General features: G+C 47.4%; 1 protein-coding gene across 6 annotated transcripts in view; it reads left to right on the top strand.

The window, feature by feature from the left end:
* The first annotated feature begins 2,031 nt into the window (after positions 1 to 2,031).
* ZNF217 (zinc finger protein 217) overlaps positions 2,032 to 20,510 on the top strand; it is a 38,584-nt gene continuing 20,105 nt past the window's right edge. The window contains exons 1-4 of one of the 6 annotated variants that reach the window (XM_030309374.1): positions 2,032 to 2,116; positions 2,903 to 3,115; positions 3,553 to 3,616; positions 12,848 to 12,924. The gene's annotated coding sequence lies outside the window, so the exon portion shown is untranslated. Of the gene's footprint in view, positions 2,117 to 2,229; positions 3,116 to 3,552; positions 3,617 to 7,653; positions 7,835 to 12,847; positions 12,925 to 16,233; positions 16,412 to 16,562; positions 16,768 to 20,510 lie in introns of those variants that run through there. The other 5 variants (XM_030309376.1, XM_030309372.1, XM_030309375.2 and 2 more) reach the window with 5 other exon arrangements.

Consider the following 20,510-nt stretch of genomic DNA (forward strand, 5'->3'; position numbering starts at 1 on the left):
TCTCAGTATCTCCAGCGTGTCTGTGAAGTCTGGAGACAAAGGACATACATGATGCTATCACGGCCACTTTCAATCTGCAAAAATCAGCATACAAGAGGATGAAGAGTGTGACGAGTAAAACAAAGCAGAATAAAGAGGAACAAAGGGAATTATTAAGATAAATTAAAGAACACTGTCTCTGTTTCCAGACTTCATGGCACTCCTCTGTGAGAACTTGTGGGGTGGGTTGAGCCCATGAGTAGCTGGATGAAATGGGAAACTCCAGTGCAGGAAGTGCTACTTTTCTGATGCTGCTAATTAAGGAATGTGGAACCTTCCTTCTGAGTCAGCTTGGTGGCATGTTGAACTCCATGCTGTTTGATGCTTACATGATTATTGCATGCAACTTTGGAAGTAAAACCAGTCTGTTCCCACTTAGCACTGAAGAGGCAAGAAGTGGTGTGTGTGTGTGTGTGTGTGTGTGTGTGTGTGTGTGTGTTTAGATGGTTCCTAACCTTTAAAATGGTCCGTGGCAGCTGGGCTTTTTATCAGCCGATCACATTTACAGCATGGTCTTAGATGGCAGGGTGCTACCCCAGAGAGAGGATTTGGGCCATTTATGAGTTCAGTGAAGTTACACAGGCATACCACAGCATTCTGGGGATTCACCACTATTACACAGCAATAAAAACGTCTCTGTGGGACTGCCAACTCTTCCTGTTTTTATAGAAAAATCATTTCAGAAAAATTGGAGGTAAGAAAAAAAGGTCCTACATATTCTGTTATCAAAAAACAACCCCTTAAATTTTTTTTTAAAAGACATTTTTTTTTAATGCTGACATATTTATTTTGAGAGAGAGAGAGAGAGAGACACAGAGTGTGAGGGGAGGAGAGACAGAGAGAGACACACAGAATCCGAAGCAGACTCCAGGCTCTGAGCTGTCAGCACAGAGCCTGAGGAAGGGCTCGAACCCACGAACCGTGAGATCATGATCTGAGCTGAAGTCAGATGCTCAACAGAGTGAGCTCCCCTCCTTAAAAATTGTTAATAAAAATTTTGCAATGCATGTAAAGGTAGAGAGGATAGTAAAATGAATCCCCCCCCCCATAGCCCTCACCCCGTTTTGCAATTTTAAGCACATTGCTTCGATTCTCCTGTTTTAAAAATTTGCTTAAGTATTATAAATTCTAACACGTCATTCTCCTCCTGTATGTTTCGGTGTATATCTCTAAAAAATACGTGCATTTTTTTCAAATAACCTACTATGTCTTTATCACAGTTAGTGAATTAACTGTAAGTTCCTGGTATCACATAATACCCAGTCCATACTAAAACGTCCCTGATAAGAAAACCAATTGAAACAATTTTACATATACCTGTATCTCCCTTTTTTGCTTACTAATAAGAAGACTTCTATTTTATTAAAAATGTGATTCTTGCGTCCTGATTTTTCCACTTGCTATTATAACTATTTCCCAGTGGCATATTTTCGCAGCTTTTAAATTTTGAAATGGCCGTGGGCAAGAGCGGGGATAACTTGGAAGACGAACCCTTTCTTTATTCGCGTGTTTCCCCATATACGGGGAGGGAGTATGTGTGTATTTTCCTTCCCCTTCTAGTAAATCTCGTTGCCATGAACATCTTTGTTCGCAGCCCCCTTGTCCTCTATTAGGACTATTTCCTTAGGACTGATTCCAGGAATGTTCTTGCTGCACCCAAATGTATGAACATTTGTCAGGCCCTTGACTTGCCTCGCGGAGTTGTTTACAAAAGGACTGTACCAATTTACACTTCCACTTACAAAGGATGAGAGCGCCTCTATTAAAATGCTTAAAGGCACTGCTTCCCCGAGCTCTTATAAATCACTGGCTAAGGCTGGCTTCTGTTTGTCATATGGTCGCAGCCATCACAAAATAAATAAATACACATTTTCTATAGCTCTAAAAACATGGCATGCACAGACTGCCAAACAACCACAGACTAACTCTGATTACACGAGGAAACCGGGTCTACTTGTTGAAAATGTGGTAATGAGATAGTTTCCACCCAGACGGGAAGCCCGGTTCTGGCGGGGGAGGGGCGCCCGCATTTCTTCTGGTCTCTGTCTACCCACCCGAGGAAGGTAGAAATGATCAGGTCAGCGAGCTCTTCTTTTCCTTTACCAATTTTTTTTTTCTTTTTCTTTTTCCTTTTTTTTTTTTTTAAAGCTGGGTGTCTTACTTGGGTCCGTACGGCTGAGCGGGCTGATGCAGAAATACTGGTGGAAACTAGCAGAGACTTCTGATGGCATATGTGTTTCCTGCGAGTGCAGCCTTGCAGCACCGGGGAACCGGGGATTAGGGGCAGAGCCATTTTATCGTCCAAATTCTACTTTGTTTCCTTGGGGACACGTTGTGCTTATTTGTTGACTTCAAATGAGAACTGCTTCAGGAGCGGTTCGTTTCTGTTCAGAGGGTTCTCGGTTTCTTACAAATCCTTGTAGAAAATTCGGTTGCGTGGGTTTGGGAGAAATTTATGGGACAGATTTTTTTTTTTTTTTTTTGGAGGCAGGGAGAAAGAAGAAACTATCTCATTACTGTCGTGTTTATGGGGGGGGGGAGGGGAGAAAACAAGAAGGAACTTGATAAGAAAATACTTAGCAAGATGGTCCTTAAAAGCCCAGAATCTGAATCTTGAAATTCTTTTTTTTTTTGTTTTTTGTTTTTCTGGAAAAAGTTCAGGAAAGAGGTTTTATTATCCTCCTTTGCTTTCTTGCTGTTTTTGGCCCACTCAGTGGCTCCGAAGCAGTTCCTCAAAGCGAGTGGGGACAAAATATAATCTCTTAAAATATTTTTAAGAGGACGGGCAGGCTTGGTATTTGTAAAAATACGTCAACAAAATGTGCTAACCACAATTTTTTTTTTTTTTTTTTTTTTTTTTAAGTTGTCAAAGAAGCCAAAGGGATTCGTTAAGCGGACGGGCTGTTTTAGAACGGAGACGTTCGGAGACAATAATGACTAAGGTCATTTTGGCTGATGTTTACTGAGCTGATGGCCGTGTGCCAGGCACCGTTTTAAGGTTTGGTTGTGATTAGCTCCTGTAACCTTCCAGAGCGGGCCCCGTGCAGCGGGCGGCGATGTTCTTCCCATTGTACAGGTGAGGCAGGCAAGTCGAGTCAGCAGGCTGAGGTTTCCCAGCAGCTGAGCTGGGAGCCAGGGTTTGGGTCTAAGCTGGCTCTGAGGACCGTGTTTGATTCAGTTCCGGTTTCTGAGAAAATCTGCATGTTCGTTTTTGGGAGCTGCTGAGCCGAAGAAGCCCATTGGCTGTGAGTGAAATAGTGGGGTAGCTGGCTTTGGGTCCATCGCACTACGGAGGACCAAGGCAGACGGCTAATCTTCAGTGTAGACTCCTGATTTCTTGGTCACTCTATACCTCCCAGGGGCGTGGCTCTAACCTTAATCTCCTCTCCAGTATTTTCCCCAAACCCCAGCATCCTGTTTGAGGGTGTGGCTGGAGAGCTGTGGTCGGGAGACAGGGGCTCAGCCACCTGGCACGCTTCCCTGGAGCCACTCACCTCTGACCCTCTTCTTTAGGTGCCTCTCCGGTCTCGCTTGACCTCCAGTTTGGAGAAGGTGTCCAAAGAACCCTGAAAGGCAGGTAGGCATCTCCCAGCTTCCGATCACTCGGATTGAGGTATCTTTCTTCAAAGACTTCCACTTGCTTTGTCTACACTGAGGAGTCGTTCTGGTGGTCAAGAGCTGCTCAGGTTCTGGAGTGGACAGACTCGGGGCCAGCTCTGTCTGTCTCACATCATAGAAACACTCTTGCTTCTCTTCTCCCGCCCAGAATAAGTACCCTGGCAGGGCCGTGCAGTGGTTGAGAACAGACCTGGTTCTGAGTGCGGGTGAGCTCCTGTGTGGCCGTGGGCAATGGTCTTTGTGACACCAGCCTGTCCTAATTGAACGCTCCCTATGTGCCAAATTCCCCCAAAGCATTTTAGTAGTGAGGACTTATTTATTCCTCCAAATACACCTGTCAGTGATTACTCTTACCTCCGTCTGTAAAAGGCCAGGGGTGGAGGTGGGGAGGGAGCTCCAGTGAGACGGCAAAGGCAATAGTTGGGTAGCCCAGGGTCTTGGTTTGAACCTGGAAACCCGTTTCAAGAGCTCAGCCCTAGAACTCACTACCTGTCTCACCACTCGGAGGTGTGGCTTCTAATCTGGGTGACGAGGGTACCAATTCTGCCTGGGTATCCAGAAATGGTGCAAATAATGTACTTGGCCCATAAGAAGTACTTAATCAATGGTCACTATTATTATTCTCTAGTCTCCGAGGCCAAAGTCAACCGCTTAGTACAGAACAGAATGGCATGAGTCAGCATGGGCTTTGGAATTTGTTCGGGCTAGAATTCTACTTCATTCTTGTTGTAGAATCTCAAGCAAGTTAAAGAAGTTAGTAAGGCAGAAAGTGAGTTAACCTCGAATGGCTACGGTCTCCTCCTCTGCCAGATGAATTTAAGTCTACAGGTTATCAGGAGAATGGGAAAACACTATGGTCGGGTAGATCAGGTGTGGAATTAAGACTCTGGCACATAGCAGGGGCTCAATAAATTGTTTTATTTTTCCCTTTTTTGTTACGCTTTGTCTTACCTCTTCTCACTGTTACCATTATCGTCGTTGTTGTTGTGCTGTTGTACTGAAAATATGGACACGCGTAAATATCTGGGTGATTGCGGCAAAGGAGGACTCTTGGTTTATCAGTTTGTTTAATACCTCCGTCAGATCATTATTCCTCTGTTCATACTATTCACTGGAGCTCAGGTTCATCCAGAGTAGCGTCCTGTCCTCACAGTGCCCCACATGGTGTGGATCTCGTCCACCCTCGTTTTATGACTTGTGTCCCCTTAGTGCTCCATGCCAGTCACAGCATCACGCCGGCTTCCCTGCTGTTCCTTGAACCACGGGGCATAACGCTTCAAGGTCTTTGCATGCTGATCCTTCAGCTGGGAGTGCTCTCTCCCCAGAGGGAGCCTCTACGTGGCTCCCACTGTCACCCCTTCTGATCTTTACTCAAATGTCTCCACCTGAGAAGTCTTCCAGGACTAGCCTGTTCAACGTTACCCTCACCGGCTCCCTCGACTCTCTGGCCCCTTTCCCCGCCCCCTGTCTCCATAACACGAATCCTTTAATTCTTTAATTCTTTTCTAAAGATTTTACTAGAAAATTTTTCAAGTTTATTTATTTATTTTGAGGGAGGCGGGTGCAGACAGAAGGAGAGAGAGAGAGAGAGAGAACCCCAAGCAGGCTCTGTACTACTGTTGGTGCAAAGCCCGACGTGGGGCTCGATCCCACAGATCATGAGATCATGACCTGAGCCGAAATCAAGAGTCAGATGCTTAACCGACTGAGCCACCCAGGAGCCCTGAGATTTTGTTTTTAAGTAATCTCTATACCCAGTGTGGGACTTGAAAGCACAACCCCAAAATCAAGAGTCCCGTGCTCCACTGACTGAGCCAGCCAGGTGCCCCATAGCGCTGATCATTTAATTCACGACAACATTAAGTGTTAACTCCGTGAGGATCGGCATTTTGGCGGGTTTGCTTTCCTGCTGTATTCCCAGCACCTAAAACGGTGCCTGGTACCCAGTTGGTCTTACTATTTGTTGAGTGAGACAGTAAATGAATGAGTGAATGGAAGAACCAGGGAGCATATTTACTTCAATTGAACAGCTGAATATTGGGATACTTTCCTGGGTGCTGTGATTTGGAGGAAACCGGCCTTCCCGTTGAGGAGCCTGTAGTCCATTCAGACAACATCCGGGGCTGGGCATAACCCAGCAAATGTCATAAAGGAGGCACTGAACAAAGAGAGTGACCGAACAAAGAGCATAGTGGCATGTGGAGAGGACCGTGGGGGATGGGTAGGATGACTACAGACTGATTTTTGGACATATGTGGCATGTGGGTTTGGGGAGATTCAAAATGAAGGTGGGACAGGTAGTGGGCACAGAGCAAGGAGAAGGGTGAGTAGAGAATAGTTCATTAAAAAGCAGTATGTGGGAAAAAAAAGCAGTGTATGAAAATACTAAGTATTTCATTCTCCATTTTTAATTTCTCAGAGTATTTAATGTAGTTTGGAATTGTATGCTAATAGGCAGCTAATTTTTACTTATGTGGGTCAAATATGAGTGTGTTTTACATGTTAAAAGATTAAAATATTTAGCTGCCAGTAAAGGGTCCTGAATCGTTGCCCGTATTTGAGAATTAACCAGCTTTATATTCATGCATTTGCATATACATTTCTTTCTTATATTGAGACATGATTGGCATATAACCTCTTAGCTTCAGTTGTACAATATAATGATTCGATATTTGTATGTAATGTGAAATGATCAGCCTATATATTTCTGATCCCTGTGTAGTATAAACACGTGTATATATTATATATAATATACAAACGTACACATACATATGTTATATATATATATATATATATATATATATATATATGCATTTCCTTTAGAGAATATACTATTGTGTGTGTTTAAACCAAAGAATGGCATACCTTTTGTGGCTTCATTTATTTATTTACTCCATCATGTCTTGGTGATTTAGCACATGGGCATATATAGCACTATTTCATTCTTTCTGACTGCTGTCTATATTCTTAAATTTGGATATATCATAGTTTATGTGGTCATTTTTCTCTTGATGAACTTGTAGGTTGTTTCTTATTTGTCACGATTATAAACAAGGCTGCAATGAATATCCTTATGTATGCTTCTTTGAGCCCCTGAGTGATTATCTCTTCAGGGTAGTTACTATAATTATATGCTAATATATATATTTTTTGTTTGTTTTAATTTGTTTAATGTCTGTTTCTCCTATGAAAATATAAACTCCATGAGGACAGCAATCCAATTTGTTTTGTACCTCACTCTTTAATTACTACCTAGCCAGTGCCCGGGACAAAGGAGTGGTCAATAAATGTTTATGGAATGAATCTGGCTGAAAGGTTGGCTGGGGCCATGGTGTAGTTTTGCATCCTAAGAGAGGGAACTAGGACTTATTTGGGTAAATTGGAGAATTTTGTACAGGGCAGCAGAAGGATGGTTATTTGTGGTATTGAGGAAAAATTTACTAGGCTGGGAAGAAGACAGGTACTCGAGACCCGGTTATGAAATTATTATGCAGATCAGAAGGAAAAGACAGGATGGTAGGAATATGAAAGGAGAGGGTGCACTTGAGAGCTACTTGGATGATAGGATCTGTAAAACTGAGTAACTGATTAGCTGTGAGGGGCCATGTAAAGGAAGGCATGGAAAGTTGAGATCCATTCTAGGACATTTTCTCTTTTTTTTTCTTTTCTTTTCTTTTCTTTTCTTTTCTTTTCTTTTCTTTTCTTTCTTTCTTTCTTTCTTTTCTTTCTTTCTAGGACATTTTCTCTTTCTTTCTTTCATTCTGGGACATTTTTTCTTTTCCTTCCTTCCTTCCTTCCTTCCTTCCTTCCTTCCTTCCATTACTTTAGAGAGAGAGACACAGTTCAAGTGGGGAAGAGGGGCAGAGGGAGAGAGACAGAATCTTAACCAGGCTCCATGCTGAGCTTAGAGCCTGATGTGGGGCTCGATCTCACAACCCAGGGATCACGATCTGAGCCAAAATCAAGAGTCAGACACTCAACCTCAACCTACTGAGCCATCCAGGCGTCCCTAGGACATTTTTCATTTCACAGATGTTTATTGCCTCCCAGCTGTGTGCAAAAGAGCACTCTGCTAATTGCCTTTGGGACGTGAATTTGCATGACCTTTCTTCCCTACCTTCAAAGGAGATCTGGAGTCTACTGGGGACTTTGGAGGACTTGGAGGAAGAGTAAGCAGGTACATCAAGAATGCCAGGGAGGGACTGAGGTGGGAGGGGCTAGCCCCGGGGCAACCAAGTGAAATATTGTTGTTCCAGGATTGGGGGTGGGGAGGAATGCTGGGTGAGGATGTTTCAACCCTGCCCCAGAGACACTCACTCATGGCTGACTAGTGAACATTCAGGAAATAGGATGTCGAGAAATGTGCATCAGTGTAGATTTTTAGAAGAGAGGAGATTTCGGCTGGTGACAGAGCTGGGGTTTGACATAGGGTTCAAATGGCCCGCTGGCCTCCGTGTCATCTGGAAGGTTGGGGAACCAACTGTCAGCTGGGTGGCCTCAGGCGGGCTACTTACTCATCTTGAGTCTCAGTTTCCTCTTGTTAGAGCAAAGGCAGTGATAACTTCAAGGGGTGAAGATTTGGCTAGTCTAGTGGCCAGGTAGGCTTATCGGTGACAGCTCTGAGTCTCTGAGCGCGCCCTCCACACGGGAGAGAAAGTAAACGGTGTCCTCCGGTTTGCCACGTCTTCTTTGTTGCACCAGGTGCCACCTTTCAGGAGCGAATCTCTCAAGGAAGAAACACTTAACTTGAAGTTCAGTGGGTCAGTTTTTCTTGCGTTTCTTTCCAGTCACATCCCAGTGTTGGTGGGATAAAGTCCCCCCACCAATCCCGCCTGCCGCATTATCAGGGATTTTGTTTTTATTCTAAGAGACATGGGGAGTTTTAGGCAGGACCCTGATGTAATCAGATTTGACTTCTGAAAAGATCAATGTGACTTCTGAAAAGATCGATGTGACAGAGAGGTGATTGTCTGCGCTTCTGCTGGAATGGTAGCTCGGTCCACGTAGAGCTCCCTTCCCTCGTAGTTGCGTCCCAGGCCCGTGGCAAACAATGCTGGCCACATTCTGTGGGTTGAATGCATGTTTGACCTCTCTGCATTTAAAGCAAGGCTAAAAGTAGCCGTTGTGTTACTAGGAGGATGTGATGATAATAGATGTAAAGTGCCTGGCACGCAGTTATTTATTTACTTATTTTTCCGTCCAGTATTTAATGAGCATCTGCTATATGCTGGGCTTGGTTCAAGGTCCTGGGGAAGCACCAGCAGGGTGTGGGGGTAAGACTTGGCCAGTGTCGACACAGGAAAGGAGGCTGCCGTTTTATTGCCTCTGGGCCTTGGGAGAGCTGCTTAATCCCTCTCTGCCTGGGTTCTTTGTCTAATAAATGGAAAAATATAAACCCTACCTCACAGGGTCATTAGAGGGGTTAAATGAGTTACAAAGTGAAAAAGCACACATTAAGAATTCAGTAAATGTTAGCGCTTATCAGCTAGCCTCCCGGCCTGCTGGCTCTGCTGTTGGCAGAGGATCTCTTTGAAACTTTGGTGCTCTGGTCCGCACCATCCATCCATCCCGAGGCAGAGAAATAAATGCAGGAGGCATTGCTGGGTGGGAGTCTGGACAAGTCCCTGCCCTTAGTGGCGTTAACAGTCTGATTCAGACCAAAAAAACAAAACAAAACAAAACACAAACCACAAAAACAAAAGAAAATGAAATCTCTAACCAGCTACACAGATAGCCCACTAGACCCTTAACGCACCCCGGAGGGAGAGATGGAAGGAAGAGGAGAAAACAGGACAAGGAGCCCGTATGCTCTTCTCAGCAAAGGGTGGAAGCTTGGGTGTCAGGACTCCTGTAAGTGCTGCCAGGGACGCTGAGGCCAGAGTCCCAGGTATACTCAAAGACAGTCCCACGTGGGGCGCCTGGGTGGCTCAGTCGGTTGAGCAACGGACTTCGGCTCAGGTCATGATCTCACGGTTTGTGGGTTCGAGCCCCGCGTTGGGCTCTGTGCTGACAGCTCGGAGCCTGGAGCCTGTTTCCGATTCTGGGTCTCCCTCCCTCCCTCTCTGCCCCTCTCCTGCTCATGCTCTGTCTCAGAAATAAACATTAAAAAAAAAATAGTCCCACGAAAAAGTAGAGCCCTTTGTGGAGGGATACTCAGTGTTGAGGGGCAGAGTCGTCATAAAAGCCGCCCTGTGTTGTCAGACACCCAGCTCCCCTGTGGTTTGACCCCGACAAGCCAGCCATCCAATGAGGCAGGCAGGGAAGGGGTTAGCATCCCCATTGGCAGATGAAGAAAGAGAGCCAAGATCCCAGGGACTGGCCTGAAGACCCAAATCTCAATTCCCTCCCCACCGGACCTCTCTGCAGCTAAGCTGCGTGTTTTACTATTCCTTTCGGTATGCGTTTGTTGTGAGCGCATCTACTGATCATTGCTGTGGGCAGACATCTATGCAGAGATGGAGTGGTAGTCGGAAATACATTTTCAGAGTTGAGGGGAAGGGCACCTGGGAGGTTGAGTTGGTTAAGCGTCTGACTCTTGGTTTGGGCTCCGGTACCGAGCTGGCGGTTCACGGGGCCAAGCTCCGAGAGAGCTGACCGTGCAGAGCCTGCTTGGGGTTCTCCCTTCCTCTCTGTCTGCCCCTCCCCGTCTCATTGTCTCAAAATAAATAACAAATATGTGTTTGGGAGCCCTCAACATCTAGATGGCCTTTTGGGCCATTGGGCTGTGGATGGAATCATCTAGGGAATGAACAGGAAAAGAGACCACAGGGCACCAGCAATGGGCCTTGGGTGCTTCCAAGGCTGGAGGTCAGGGAGAGGCGAAGGAACCAGCCAAGGGTTCTGAGAAGGAGCCTCCAGTGAGGACCAGAGGGGGCGGTGGTGGAAATCGATAGAACGTGGGGTTCCAAAGCAAGGGAAGAAGTGTTTCAAGGGTGAGGAAGGGGTCAGCTCTATCAATATATGAGGCAGACATACTATCTGTTGTCTATGTGTTTGTCTGTCTCCCTCTAGAAGGGGGCAAACGCTGGGGCACCTGGGTGGCTCAGTCGGTTAAGCCTCTGACTTTGGCTCACTCCGGTCACGACCTCCTGGTTCGTGTGTTCCAGCCCCGGGTCAGGCTCTGCGCTGACACTCCCCCCACTTGTGCTCGGTCTCTTTCTCTCTCTAAAAAATAAATAAGCATTAAAAAAATATATAAATAAAAAGGGACAAACGCTTTGTTTTGCTTCCCGCAAGCTCTGTCTCCTGTGCCTAGAACAATGCCGGGCCCCCCCACTCGCCCCTGCAAAACTCTGGGTTCACAGCTCTGTAGTGTGTCTCATTTGATTCTCCAGAGTCTTTTTTTTTTTTTTTAAATTTTTTTTTTTTTTCCTTCAACGTTTTATTTTATTTTTGGGACAGAGAGAGACAGAGCATGAACGGGGGAGGGGCAGACAGAGAGGGAGACACAGAATCGGAAACAGGCTCCAGGCTCTGAGCCATCAGCCCAGAGCCCGACTCGGGGCTCGAACCCACGGACCGCGAGAACGTGACCTGGCTGAAGTCGGACGCTTAACCGACTGCGCCACCCAGGCGCCCCTGATTCTCCAGAGTCTTATAGAAAAATAGGTATTTACATAATTAATAAGTATATATACTTCCTTTCCAGTTTTATTGAGATATGATTGACATATAACCTTGTATAAGCCTAAGGCGTACAACATAATGATTTGATGTAGGCATACGTTGCAAGATGATTAGTTAACATCCATCACTCCATATGGTTACAGTTCTTTTCCTTGTGATGAGAACTTTTAAGGCCTTCCTCCTGCTCTTCCACCTCTTCATCATCACCACATTTGGTGGAGAAGAAAACTGCAGCCTAGAGAGACTAAATCATATTCTAAGGCTAATGCAGCTCTCAGAAGGTGTAATGGAATAGTTGAGACAGGACCCGTGGGGAGAAGAGGTCCCGAAACCTTGTCAGAGGGAAGCCACCGCCTCCCCACTCCCAGGCACAGAAGCCACCATCTTGAAAGAAAGGGTAGGGGGTGCCAGGCAAAGGGAGCCACAGGTCTGAAGGCTCTGGGTCAGAGGGAAGGCCTCAGGGCTGAAGCTTAGAATCCCACGGAAGGGCTTCCAAAACTTGAAGCTGCAGGTTAGGCAGGGGCCAGGTGTACAGAGTCGGGGAGGCCAGCTCTTGGAGTTTGTTCTTTAACCCCCCTTTCCCCTCCCCAGGCCATAGGAAGCCATTAAGCAGGGCGGTGACAGGATCTGATTTACCCTGTAAAAGATCTCGTGGACTTAGGGTGGAGCTTGTATTAAGGCAAACTTAGAAAGGAAGAAGGTGGCAGACGCCTTACGCGCTCCATGTATTTGGAGGAGAGGGTGAGAGGTGATGGTGCTGTGTTAGAGGCGGAGGGAAGTGGACAACGTTGAGCTATATTAACATAGAAATTAGTGGACTAAAGGTGCATGTAGGGTGATGGAGATGGAATAGAGTTGGACTTCTGGGTTTTGGCTTGAGTAAGTGGGCGGATCCATGTATCGAGATGAGAATGGGCATCAAATTTCAATAAACTTTGTTAGTCACCTTCCTCCTCCAACCCCTCCCCTTGTGCCAGAGCTCCCATCTAGAATATCAGGTGAGTGCAGAAAGGTTTCAAGGGGTGCTCTGAAAGTCATGTGACACATGTAATTAATATATATGTGTATATTTTATGTTTATTTATTTTTAGGTTTACTTTTGAGAGAGAGAGAGAGAGAGAGAAAGCACAAGTGGGGGAGGGGCAGAAAGAGAGGGGGGTCAGAGGATCCATAGCGGGCTCGCTGCTGAGAGCCCGACGTGGGGCTCGAACTCGCGAACCCATGAGATCATGACCTGAGCTCAAGTTGGGCACTTAACCTACTGAGCCACCCAGGTGCCCCGACCCATGTCATTTTTTAAAGAAAGTTTATACATTTACATTGTGAGTGAAGTCAGCCTTGAAAAGCATCCAGGATATTGGCGGAAAACAGAAGTCGAGCCCGAAGAGCGGAGGGGGAATGGGACAGATACAGTTAAAAATCAACTGTGCTCTTTGCACATCATCAAGGTCGATTAATTTAATCAAGTCATGATTGCATCAAAACCTCAATTTGAATTGAGCCTTATACTTGGCCCCTCCCTTTTCGGTTTGCTTGGAAAAACCAGTAATCTCATCTCTTGCAGTATTGTTCCGAGCCAGGTGGGCTGGCAAACTCCGAGAGAAGTCTCCAGGCTCCAGACGCTGCCTCCACTTCTGAAAGGTGATTTCTGCGATTTATTTTTATCGTCTATTATTGCGATGTTTTATAGAGGGCTTAAAATTTCGAGAGGACTTGAGTGGGATCAAGAAACTTACTGGAAGGAGAGTTGTGTGGCTTTCCCTGGAGTTGTTGGGTGATCCGTCCTTAATTTAGTGCATTCAGTCGTGTTAAAAGGGCTGCCCTGGTTTCCTTCTCAAATGTCCTTTGTAGTTAGCAGGAGCTGGCAAGGTTCGCCTTAACTTTTTCATTTTCTTTTCCTGCTGACTCCTCACTGCAGTTTTTCAGGTTTTCCTGCTCTGAACACTGCATTCTTTTAAGTCGAGTGTCTATGTTGGCTCCATTTCAGCTCCAAGGATTTACGTACAGTTTCCAAAACTGTTTTTCTGTGATAGTTCCACAGGAAAATAAATACTTGTGAAATGGGAAGATCGTATTGCATTGTTCTTCTAATGAAGGCGAAGTCTCCCAGGATGATTCCAATAAATGTTAAATGTAGCAAATTAGAAGGGTTTTTGTTTTTGTTATTAGATCTGAGAAGGCTGTGTCGCAGGCAGCATCTGGAGAGAAAACCAGAAGTTAGGGAAATGAAGAGGTCTCCTATCACGAGGATTAAATCAGAGATAATGGTGCAATTTTCTAAGCGTACACTGGGAAATATATCTTGAGGAGGGCCGGTCTGTTTGGATAATTGTGAAAAACGAGGTGTAGCTGATGTTTGTCGCGTTAAGGAGAGGTGAAGTGGGGCTTTTTCGACCTTTCTCCAAGTAACATGTGCAGAGCATCAGCTTCTATGGGAAGGGACGTTTCTGGTCCTATTCTTTGTTTGTGTTGCTTGCCTCTCCGCAGCACCTGACTCCTTGAGAGATAGTCTAGCTAGGAGTGATGGCAAAACAGGATTACTCGTGGGTGGAGCTAAGTTTATGCAGACCAACGCTTGGTTTTCCATTTTCATTTCATAGAATAATAATGAGTTCTTCCGCTTTTACTACAAGACCAAATGCTCCCAGTGTTCTCCTTTACTTTTGGAGTTTCCACTTTTAATTGTTTTGACTATGCATGCTTTCCAAGTAAATCTTAAGCGTGAGTCTTCCTGTTTTAAAGGGGGAGACTGTGTCTCACAGATGCCCTTACAGCAAATGCAGATCGTTCCATGTCCATTTAAAAACACACTACGTGTTTGCAACCCAGCACTCAGTCACTGGCAGAATTTTTGCAACGATTTCCCAGTTTTATTGGCACATCTCCAGGAACAGGGTTCTTTGTAATTCTTTGCTCAAACATAAGGATGGCATACAAAACTCTGAGCCGATAGATCAGTGAAGACAATTCTCTTTTAATTTTAAAAGCTACAACATATACAAGGTTTTTGGGGGTGGGGTGGGGGGAGGAGGAGAGAAACAGTAACTAACAAACCATAGGATGCTATTATGCTAACAAAGTGGTAGCTTTGTAAGGGCACAGAGAAAAAGCACAACCGTTTTTTTTTTTTTTTGCTCAGAAAATGATTCAGGAGCAACAAGGTCTGAGAGCCAGAAGCCTCATTGTTCTTAGTGGAACCATTATTTGTCAAAACATTTGATTGTTGCCCTATCCCTTCTGAAAAGTTTGGACTTTTCTTTTTGCTCAGTTTTGACACTAGAATTTTAACTATCAGTGCTATTGTGTTTACAGCATTCAAGGTTTCAGAGTTCAAAGGTTATCCATTAACATGTAGAGTAAGGCTACACTTAATGTGGAGACTCAACCTGGTTCCACTTGCTCATAGTTTGTTTTTGTAGCAATGCTCCAAGCCCGCTGTTTGGAGAAGTTAAATGAAGTTTCTTGTTTATGAAGAGTGCCCTTGGATTGCGTTTTAGGATGTGACTACTTATAAGGGTTTAAAAACTATTTGAAAAGAAGGTATTTGTCTTCTCTGAGAAAAGGAACCTTAGTACTAGAAATGATCAACATCAGTGTACTTGGGTGGAAAAAAAAAAAAAAAAGGAGTTCTGGCCGAAGAATTTACTTCTGGCACTGCTAATTGTGAGTAAGTAATTGGTTCACTTCCTTTTTAAAAAAGACTAACCAGACCATATGTGGGGTTAGTAGTTATATATAAAATGCCAGCAAAACATCACACTTGGCAAATTCTTCCCCTCTGCTAAGAAGCTGTCTCTCAAAATTCCATTTTCTATTAAGAACTCCACTGCTCACCAGCAGAGCATTTATATAGCTCCCCATTTATTAAATATATCCTTTAAGTGCCTTTCTTGATAGGTTTTAAGTTTTTCCATTTTGGATACACCCATATCCCATTAAAAAAAATACTTTGCTGTTTTGTTTTCGGTGAGTTGCCTAGCTCTGTTTACATTTGAATTCGTTTGCATTTTGGGGCAGAAAACTTAGTGGTTGTGATTGTTGCTTCTGTGGTTCCTCCTGGGGCGAACCTAAAATGAGGGAACACAGACAGGCCTTCGGAATCGTAACCTTTTTTCTCCTTTTGTGAGCAGGGAAGGGTAGGAAACGCTCTAAATACGTTGTTTCTGGGAAGGAGGGGGCAAGGCTAGTTTTGTCCCCCCCCCCCCCGCAGTTTAAACTCGGTTTCCTCCACGTGGGTTTCTATCAAAGCCAAGTGGATTCTTGGAACCCAGGCCAAGTTTAGAAATCTCAAGTTATAATAGCGGCGCAAGTCGAGCCCTTTTGGAAAAACAACAATTACAGGATAGCTTTATCAAGATACCCATTAAACCATTTTAATCATGTCACCTCCGCGACCTTGCTCACACTTGACGAAAATCTGAAGATATGCTTGTGCACTTCACTTTCTGGCCTGCTCAAATGGGCGCAGAGGCTTCTGCTGGTAATTCGGGATGACCCGGAGTGCTACTACCCGCCCCTCCCTCGCCTGGGCACACCTTGCGAGGGAGGGGGAGGCGGCGAGGCTGAGGCCTGGATCTGCGCCTGCGCGCTGCCCCCGGGGGGGGGGGGCCCTCCCTGCGTACCTGTCACTGGAACCGCCGGAGCGCGCGCGGGCTACGTTTAGCCGGATGGCGGGAGGCGGTGTGTGTGGAGGGGCGGGGGGTGGGGGGGGAACTGTGTGTGGGGGTGGTGAAAGGCGCGCGCGTGCGCGGGAATCTCAGGCGAGAACGGGAGTGCGCGCGCTCGTTGGCTCGCTCGCGTCCCGGAGGCGGAGTCCGCGGCGGTGGGCGGGGCAGGGGCGCGCCTGCGCGGACCACGTGGCTCGGGGGCGGGGCTCAGGGGCGGGGCCGCCGCGGCCGGTGAAGGCAGGAGGCGGGGCATCTCCGAGCGGCCGGGCCGAGGGAGGGCGCAACAGCTGCTCCCAGAGCACTTTCTGACCCAACAGTCCCCCAGCGCCGGACGCGCCGCGCCCCGGCGGCTCTAGGGACCCCCCGCGCCTGCACTGTCCCCGCGCGGACGAGTAGGGGGCGCCCGCGCCTTTGCCCCCCGTGCGCACCCCCGCCCCGCTCACCTTAGCCCCGCGCCCGAGGTGAGCCCGGCCCCCAAATCCCCCGGGCGGGGGAGGGGTGGGGGCGGGGGGGCTCTCCCTTGTTGGGGGGGTGGGTCTTCCAGGCGCGGCTTCTCGAGGCGCCCGGGGAGATGGTTTCGCCCCGCGTCCAGTGGCCCCCCGTCTCTTTTGGGGGGCCGGTGCGGGCGCGGAAGCCGGGAGGTGTCCGCACAAAAGGCCGAGAGAAACTCCCCGTCGCCTCCCCTCCCTCCTGCCTTCCCCGCCCCCTGCCCTCCTCGCCTGCTCCCTCCTCATTCAAACCTCGGCTCGCTCGTGTGGTGTCAGTTCAGTCCCGGCCGCCGCCGAGCGAGGAAATGGCCGAGGAGCCGGAGCCGCAGGTAAAGGGGGTGCGCCCCCCGCCCGCGCCGGGCCCAGGGGCGCCGCGCGCCCCCTCCGGAGTCCCCCCGAGCCGCCCTCGAGTCTCCCGTGCTCGTTAGCTCGCCCCCCTCCCCGGATGACCCCCGCCCCGCCCGGCCCGGCCCCCGCTCGTGCTCTCTGTTCCGCTCCTCTAGGGCGCCCCCTCCCCACCCGGCTACGGAGCGATCCCGGCAGTGAGGAGGTGCCGGGCGAGCCCCCGGTGTGTACAGTGTTTTACCATCACACTCACTCTCGGGGACTGACGGGAGGGCTTGGGGGCGGGGGAGTCCCCCCTTCTCCGGCCCGGGCCGGGGGGCCGGCCGGAGAGAGCCGGGGGCTGCGTGCGTGCGTGGGTGGGTGGGGGGCTGTTCCGGAAAAGTTGGGTGGCTCCGCCGGGCGGCTCTCCGGGTTTGCCGGCTTGGCCGTGGGGGGCGGGCGGAGGTGAGGGGGCCGGCGCAGAGCCCCCCGCGATGGCCCCGAGGGGGGGCCGGGGCAACTTGGGAACAGCCAAAACAATGCGTCCTAACAGGCGTCCCCCGCAAACAATGGCCGGGACCGTCCACACGGGCCGGGCGGAGGGCGCGTCTACAGGGGCCGAGGGAGGGGCTTGGCGTCGCCGCAGACCCCGACGCACACCCCAACGAGCCCCCGGGCGCCCCCAAATCCGTCCCCGGGATTCCCGGTCTCCTACCCATCCCTGAGTAGGCGGTGCACGGGCTGCGATTCCTGGATGTGTGTGATAAGGTGTTTTTTTTTTTTTTCCCTCTTTAATTTTAAAGATTTTTTTGAAACTTTTTAAATAGCCCTTAAACGCTTAAAGAATATCTTTATAACTTAATTCTACTTGGAGTCCCAAAGCCAGCTGGAAGCAGAACTAGTAACTCTAAAGGGCAGGAAGGATTGAAATGTTCGCCTATAAGTGTTTCTTTCTTTCTTTCTTTTTTTTTATAAGGGAAGTTTCTGCCAGGAGGCGCTGAGTGGCGAAACCGCGCAGTTTCAGATGTAGAGCCCTCTTCTCTCTAGCTTTGGCCCCAAAATGCGAGCTGCACGGGATGGGGAGGGGAGACGAGGGCGCTGCTGGGGGCCCCTGGAGGCCGGATTTGGGGCGGCCTGAGCGGTCCTGCCCGGATGGGGGCCAGACCTGCAGGCCGGTACCTGCGCCCCGGGGATCGGGACAGACGTCCAGGTCCCGGGTTGGAACCCGCATTTTGGGATTCAGGGAAGGGCCACCGAGGACGGGAAGTAGCATTCTTGGGCGGGTGGGATGGGGGTGGGGTGGGGTGGGCAGGCGGGGACTTTTCCTAAAGGTTTAGTTACAGGAACAGGAAAGAGCCACCAGTGGCCACTTCTGGGACCCCAGTGGCCTGCTTACACAGGGAGTAGCAGAAACTTTATTTTTTCTTTTTTTGTTTCCCCAAGAAAAGAATAGTCGCTTTGGAGTTTAAGGCTTTACTGTGTTCCTCTTTGAAATTCCTTGAGCCTCAGTTTATCTTTCTGAATCAGCCTATAGGGCTTGAAGCGCTGGCTTGAACATTCCTAAACGTGTATTAAATGCAGGGCTGTTGCAGTGGTCCTTGGGCCAGTTTGGGGTCCTGTGGTATTGACTACTACATGCTACATACTAGCTGGTTTCCTCGCTTTCTAGATCATTTGGAACCATTAAGCTGTATGTTTTAAGAAGCCTAGGTCTGATTTAGTTCAGGTTGATTCAATTATGTCTTCATCGCTTTTGAGTTGGTTGAATGAGTTGACATGAGATTAAGCCCAACAAAAGAAAAGGCAGGGTAGCAACAGCTGCCGGCCAGGCCTGGCGACTAGGTAGGGGTCTTGGGAGGCCTTGCACCTTCTCTTTTGTATATGTTAAGAAGTACATTCAGAAATGTTCTGTTACTGTACCCCCCCCCCCGCCCCCCCACGGATGGATGCCCAGGTTGATATCAGCTAAGACTTAAAATACTAAATTTTATAACACTTTGAGTGAATAATCTAGCGTTTCTAAAAAGGCCTGTCGTGTCTGGAGGGGCAAGTGCGGAGTAATAACCTAATTGCTTTTTGTCTGAAAAATATAGCAGTCAAACCACTGGTTTGTGCTTGCTTAGTTAATGTGTCTAGGAACTTTTAAGGTGTGTCCTTTAATGGTAGATGACTTTTTCTGAGAAGTCCTGTTTATTTTAGATACTGTTTTGTTCAGTATCCCAAAGACTCGTATTAGTGTGTGTGCGTTTGATCCTGGTGTTCTAGTGAAAAACCCCTCCCACCGCCCCAAATTGCTTCCATTTTTAATCAGTTATAGAAGGTCTTAAATTCAAGAGGCAGTGTGACTTACTTAAAAATCCTCTTGTCAGTAGCCACAAGGCACACCATTTATTTGGCTTGTTTGTTCGAATAGGGTTAATAATCTGATTGCTTGGAATGTTAATTATTTAGCGTGAAGAAGAGGAAGCCTCCTCCTTGTCGGCTCCACATTGGTTTGCGTGCTGGGGGAGGAAGTGGGGGAGGATTATGACTTCTCCAGGCGAAGGACACACTTTTCCTTAGTGTCCAACTTGGTTCCAACCTTTTATCTTCACAGCACCTTCCAACGCTTGGCAGTGTGACCTTTGCTGTTTTTTAATAACTTGTTAAGATCGAAGTTTAGCAGTGGTCTGGGGTTCATATCCTTCCCTTTCACTTCCTAATCAAAAAAAGGAACTAATACACCACGTTGATAAAATTTGTAGAAAATATTTTCCCCCTTCACCCTGAAGAATCTATTTAGATAACAGCTTGATATCCCCCCCCCCCCCCCAGGTAGTAGAGGGGAAGAGGACGGAGGAGTGCTAGGGTTTGCCTTTACTCTTTAAGGTGGAGGCTGATTTGCATTCTCTTTGTAAGCCTCCATTTTTTGGCAGTGGAACTTCTGGGAGGAGTAGCCGCCCGTCTCCCTTCCAGTGGACCTTTAAAGAGGAAATCAGAAAATAAGACTTCATCATCCAGTCGCTTACAAACTGATGAAATCATTAAGGAATATAATGGCCTGGCAACGACAGAGTCCCTCTCTCCTCATTTCAGATAATCACTTTACTCTCTTTTAACAACATTTATGATGAAATGGCATGTTTTTGCCACAGCAGGGTTGCCTTTTCCCAACCCTGGAGCACTCTTAATTCCGAGACGCTTGATTAGAGCCTCAGGGGTCCCCAAAGATGTGTTTTCCCACTTTATCAAATTACATTCTTTTCTCCCTGTTGTCACAAAAATGATATTGGTTGATAAGAACTTTTGAGTAGTTTTAATGACTCTTGACTGCCTACTATCTACTACTTGATTTAAAAAAAGATACTTTGATCTGACTCTTTTAGGACTGTGCATGATCTGGACCCTTTTTTATGTTTCACGTGAAGCTGTGTTTCCATTTGCTCAAAGACCATTTCATTGTCTTTCAGTGTTCACATTGTCCCATCCCACACATGCCAGGATGGCCTGTGTGTTAGTTTTTTTGAGGTTGCTGGGGATGACTTATTTTAAATGGCTCATTGCTAATTTCCTATTTCAGTGTAACCCCCTGGCAGTTTGTTTAGTAAGTGAATTGGGAAGTTGAAGCCCAGGTCCCGAACAATGGCTATATATTTTCAAGGTTTAGAATTGTACAGTAGGAACGAGAAACCTGAGACCGTTGTATAAGCTGATGAGTATTCCACTAGAATAAAGTAAGTGCAAGGAGATTTTAATTTAAACGACTACA

Source organism: Lynx canadensis, chromosome A3, assembly GCF_007474595.2.
Source record: "Lynx canadensis isolate LIC74 chromosome A3, mLynCan4.pri.v2, whole genome shotgun sequence".
NCBI lineage: Eukaryota > Metazoa > Chordata > Mammalia > Carnivora > Felidae > Lynx > Lynx canadensis.